Source organism: Phascolarctos cinereus, unplaced genomic scaffold (assembly GCF_003287225.1).
Source record: "Phascolarctos cinereus isolate Bilbo 61053 unplaced genomic scaffold, phaCin_HiC Scaffold_2;HRSCAF=192, whole genome shotgun sequence".
In the NCBI taxonomy this organism is placed as follows: domain Eukaryota; kingdom Metazoa; phylum Chordata; class Mammalia; order Diprotodontia; family Phascolarctidae; genus Phascolarctos; species Phascolarctos cinereus.
Window position 1 is genome coordinate 188398963 of NW_027555625.1, and position 6000 is coordinate 188404962.

At 36.2% G+C, this 6000-nt stretch overlaps 1 pseudogene; it reads left to right on the plus strand.

Annotated features, from left to right (window-relative positions):
• Positions 1-4132, plus strand: part of LOC110193818 (GDP-mannose 4,6 dehydratase pseudogene) — a 44684-nt pseudogene extending 40552 nt beyond the window's left edge.
• The last annotated feature ends 1868 nt before the right edge of the window (positions 4133-6000 follow it).

Below are 6000 nucleotides of genomic sequence, written 5' to 3' on the forward strand. Positions count from 1 at the left end.
TCAGTCCTCTGAGGCTGGTCTTTGCCTGCGTGCCCATGCTGAACTGTGCTCATCTCCCCTGGTGCAATAGAGCTTTCTAATCAACCATCCAGGTTGTCTTAGGCTTGAAATTTGTTTCATTCTGTCTTTTTTATGGATTCTGCTGCTCTAGAATTTGTTTAGAGCCATTTTTCACAGGTATTTGGAGGGTCTGGGGGAAAGCTCAAGTAATTCACTGCTTTCCCTCCACCATCTTGACTCTGCCCCTGTCATGTTTCTCTTCTTTAGAGAATTTGACAATGGAATACTCTACTCATTTTTGATTCATATTCAGTTATATCTAAGTATCCTGTCTTTTTTTTATACCCCACCTTTCCTAGTGACAATTAAACTTATATTAATGAGATATATTATTTTAGAATTGATATAATATCCATTAATCTTATAAAATTGTATTCCAACTCTTCCTTGATTTCTCATAAATAATAAATAATCTTATGCTAAATAATTTCCCTTCATAGCTAAAGGCCTTTCTATTGACTGTTACCGATATTTGTTGTTTGTCACTGAAATGGTTAGACTCAATCACCACAACCCTTGGAATCTTAGTCTTGGGTTTTCTCTTCACCAAATATCTGTAGATTCTATTCATCATAATTTAGCTTTCTCTTTCTAATATTTATGTAAAATATGGTTTATTTTCCAACACTAAAATGGAAATATTTGAAGAGGGTTTTTTTGTTTGTTTTTTTTTTGGTAAATGATTCAGACATTATATTTTTCTAACTGATCTACAGTCTTTTAATTATGGCTGCACATCCTGTCTTCTAGGTCAGCTACCCTGAGGCTCCTACAGAATAGAAAAGTCTTTAAAAAAATTTTTTTTACCTCTATGCTGTCAAATTTTCTTTCACATATATTTTTCAATCCCACTATTGTCATTTACAGGGTTTCTAATATAGTGGATATATTCTTTGTCATTTCTACTAAGTTGTCTACTCTCTTGTTTGTCTTATTGGTTTCATTTAAGAGAATTCTTTCTGATAGTCTAATTTTCATACTAAATTTTGCTTTTAAAGGTTCTATTTCTCTTCTGAATCATTATGCAGTTTCTTATTTCTTTATTTTTTCTCTGAAGTTTCTGCACAATTTATTGTCTTGCTTTGTTTTTGTTTTATCACTCTCAATTGCCAGGTCAATTCTCTTATTTGTTTTTTACATGTTATACAACACCCAGGTGCTGGTACATTGGCTAATACCTATTGTATGAGATCAATTTACAGAGCTAATTCACAGACAGCCAATGGGATTTCACACACACACACACACACACACACACACACACACACACACACAAATACCTACTCTTGTCTAACTCAGTGTGGCTTTTAGCCACATTAAACTCATGATCCCAGCAACTCTGTACTATCAGCTTGCTCTTCAGAGATTCGATCAGCACCTCTCCTTGTTGTTAGCAGTATTATATCACCTCTTCATCCGCTTATATTTCTATCATTTTAATAAACTTATTTTCACTCCTAATTATGTAGGGGATCTCATTGCCTTAGTGTACTTCATAATCACCAAAATAGTATGATCCATAATCAATTGGTTTGTGCTTTTTTCTTTTCTTTTATAGTGTCTAGATCTGTCATTTCATTTGTGTCAGTTGTTCTCAGTTAGGAAGATACCAATAAAAATCAGCAAGTCTTCTGTCAATTACAATTTTGGACAATTCTGGAGAATGTTGAGAAATTTAGATATTTCCTATGATCATGTAGAGAAGAGTTCAGGATATCATAGTACTCCAACTTTGTGAACTTGGGTAATTTTAAGTGTAGCATTGTCTTCCAAAGAATAGGGAACTTTAGATAATGGGGAACAGATTTATGGAGAAAGATAGTGAGTTTATAATGAATTTGATTTTAGACATGTCAATATATGTCATAGATATGCCATATAAGTTATATGGGATATACACACACACACACACACACACACACACACACACACACACACATATATATATATGGCACACACACATATGACATATATTCATACAACTAGAAAGCATTTGTTATTGTAGGCTGGAATAGAACTCAGGATAGATATCTGGACTGTAAAAATTACTTGAGAGTTGTCTTCATAGAGATGATGTTTAACCCATGGCTTTTGATGTCTAAGAGAAGGTGAAGAGATAAAAGAGAGCTTTGGTTGAAGTTAAGGAATGAGAAATATATAATAATCCAACAAACGAGACTGATAAGGAGCAGTCAGGCAGGTAAGAAGAGAACCAGGAGAGAATAGTTCTGCCAATGTTAAGGGAATTGAGAATATCCAGGAAAAAGAGATAGTCAACTATGTCAAAAGCTGAAGGATAATGACCAAGAAGCCAGGTTTCAAAGAGTTGAAAAGTGACTGGGAAGTGAGAAAATCAATACAAAAGTATTGATGGCTTTTTATACAACCATCTATATTCACTTCACATTCATTTATTCCCTATAAAACACATACAGGAGAACAAGACCGAAACAGTGATAAGGAATAAATGGAAGAGAATTTGTGATTCATACCTTAGTATGGTTTGGGTTTTGTTTCAACCGAAATCTCAACTAACTCTGTGTGTGTGCCTGTGTGTATGTGTGTGTGCATGTGTGTGTGTGTGTGTGTCTGTCTGTCTGTCTATATGTCTCACTCTGTCTCTGTCTGTCTGTCTGTCTCTCTCTGTCATTATAGAGAAAATGGCAATGCAAAAATGTAAACAGGTTCTGATTCGCACCTTGGATGTCCCTATCTTAATGTTCCTTTCTTAAATTTTAATAGCATTATTCACTTTAATCATAGAATGATGGACTTCACATTTAAATATGCATTCCATTCTCTCCTCCAGGCTGCACCTGCACACACACACACACACACACACACACACACACACACACACACCCCACTCCACCCCCACAGGCACACACCTTCTTTCTTCTCTGCCTTCAGGCTTGCACTCCACTCCAACATTTGGGAAACATGGCATAGGATCAGGAACACTGCCCCTGCAACTGGGGTACTGAGGATAGCAAGATAGACAAGTCCAGAAAGGTGACTTTCATCACCAGACAAGATAGTTCATATTTGGCTGAATTTCTTCCAGAAAAAGATAATGAAGTCCATGGAATTGTATGTTGATTGAGTTCCTTCAACATAGGGCAGATGGAACATATCTATAAGGACACTCAGGCTCACACTGAAGGGAATATGAACTTGCGTTATGGAGATCTCACAGATAGTACCTGACTTGTAAAGATAATTAATGAACTGAAACTTATACAAATCTACAACTTAGGAGCCCACAGCCATGTCAAAATCTATTTTGATCTTGCTATATATACACTGCTGATGTTGATGGTGTTGTTAATCTATGGCTTCTTGAGGCAATTAAGACTTGTGGCCTTGTCAATTGTGTAAAATTTTACCAAGTCTCAACAAGTAAACTTTTTTTATGGAAAAGCACAAGAAACATCATAAAAAGAGACTACCCTCTTTTTATCCTCGGTCACCAAATCAAGTGGCAAAACTTGCTTTTTGGACTTTGGTTAACTTCTGTGAGGCCTACTACCTGTTTGCTGTGAATGGCATTCTTTTCCATCATGAGAGTCCCAGAAGATGGACTAATTTTATAATTAGCTTAGCTGTTCCATAGCTCAGATTCACCTTGGACAATTGGAGAGTTTCAATTTGGGAAATCTGGACGCCAAGTGAGATTAACGGCATGCCAAGGACTACACTGAGCCTATGTGGCCAATGTTACAATGAGTTAGAAGACTGTCATTGCTACTGGTGAAGTCCATAGTGTCTGTGAATTTGTGGAGAAATCTTTTTTTCTTAATTAGGAAAACTATTGTGTGGGAAGGAAAGAATGAGAATGAGGAGGGTTGGTGTAAGGAGACCCACAGGATCCCTCAAGAATTACTGACTAACTGAAGTGAATTTTCTGCAAGGACATTGTACAAAAGCAAAACTCAACTGGAAGACCCAGGTTGCTTTTGACAAACTGGTGAAAGAGATGGTTGAGGCTGATGTGCCTTTCATGAAGCACAAACCCATGGTGCCTATGCTGATTTCTGGTCACGGTCAAGGTAGTTCTCCTGAAAAGATATGATCTCCTTAGCCAATCCTCAGGAAGGTTAGGGTGGAGGATACATTTTCCCCTTGTAATCAATTGGTGGAAGGCATCTAACTGAGAAAGGGGACTGGCAATTGATGCGGTGCAGGAGAGAAAGATTTAGTCACATCTAACACTTATTTTTTTTTTCCAATTCTCTGATGCCATTGATTATCTTTCCTCGTCTGAAAAAAAAAAGGATCTTTCACTTCCAGAAAGACTGTAAAATTGAAACTTCAACCACTTCAATTCTTGATTTCACATTACCTCATTATATATGCTTCATTTGAAGGATTTTATGTAATTGATAAGATAGTTTTAATCACAAAACATTCATTTTACTTAAAATTATGTCATAAGACAATGAAATTGTAGGGCCTTTAAATTATCTTCTTTTTTATTATTAAACTGGTCATATTTCAAAAAAAATATGCATTTCATGCTCATCAGCGGAAAGATTTTTTTAAGTATTAAATATGGACACTTTTTTTAAATGAAATGTATTCTTTCTTGGGGGGTGGAGATTTTGATATCATTTTCCAAGAGGAAAAGATTAGAAAGATGTACAGGTTTAGGTACCTAAAATGTATTAGGTGTCATTCACAGATCGAGCTAAAACTCATTTCCTGCCATTAACTTGGTGGGCTTCACTGAGGATAATTATGCCCCAAATAGGTTATCTACTACCGACAGTGTTAATTTACTGCATGGCTTGGCATAGAAATTATTCAAGACCAATACGTATCCCAGAAACAATTGCTTAACAGGTGAACCATATGTCTCACTCACCCCAAGTAAAGAGGAAATTGGTCTCAGCTGAATCCCAAATTCAATATAGATGAGACCCTCCTCTGTGCCAACCAGTAGATAAGGGTGGGGACAATTACATATTTACATAAGGAAAGCATTTTCTCCACACAGGTAAACAGATATTCTTGTGACAAATAATGTGCCTTTCCTCTTTGCTTTAGAAAATGGAAATCTAAGGTATTGACTTTTTTTTTTCATTCCTGCTCCCTAATTAAGGCAGTGGATATACCAAATACTAACATTTCTTTCCTATAAGCAACACAATATTAATGCCAAGTCTTCTTTTCTCCATTTTAAAAATAGACTTTTTTTCTAAAACAGACAATACTAATACCTAACATTTATATACTATTCACCATGTGCCACAAATTTTGCTAAGAACTTTCCAATCATTATCTCATTTCATAAACATGACTACCTTAGGAAGTATGTACTTTTATTATCCTTATTTTATGGAAAAGGGAACTGAGGCAAGAGGGTAAGTGACTTACCCAAGATCATAGTGCTTGTATGTGTCTGAGACTGGATTTGAAACCAAGCTTTCCATCAAGAGTGGTAGGCACTCTAACTACTATACCACCTAACTTATGGATGATATTGAAATCATATAGAGAAATGAATAGTGATTGTAAGATTGTCCAAAGTCCAAAGATTTAAACAGGACTAAATACAAGTGAAGGCAGGTAGTTGGTGCAATGGATAGAGCACTGAGCCTGGAGTCAGAAAGATCTGAGTTCAAATCTGCCTCAGACACTCATTAGCTATGTGACCCTGGGTGAGTCATTTAACCCTCTTTACCTCAGTTTCATCATCTGTAAAATGAGCTGGACAAGGAAATGGCAAACCATTCCAGTATCTTTGCCAAGAAAACTCTAAATAAGATCATGGAGTCATGCAAAACTGAAACGACTGAACAACAACAACAAAATATAAGTAAAAATGAAGTAAACAAAGAAAGCACTCAGGGACTTTCTTTGATCTCCTGCCAGTCATCTTCCACTGAACCCCTTTTTCCAACTCAGTGAAGTGCCATCCCTCACCTCATTGCCCTCAAA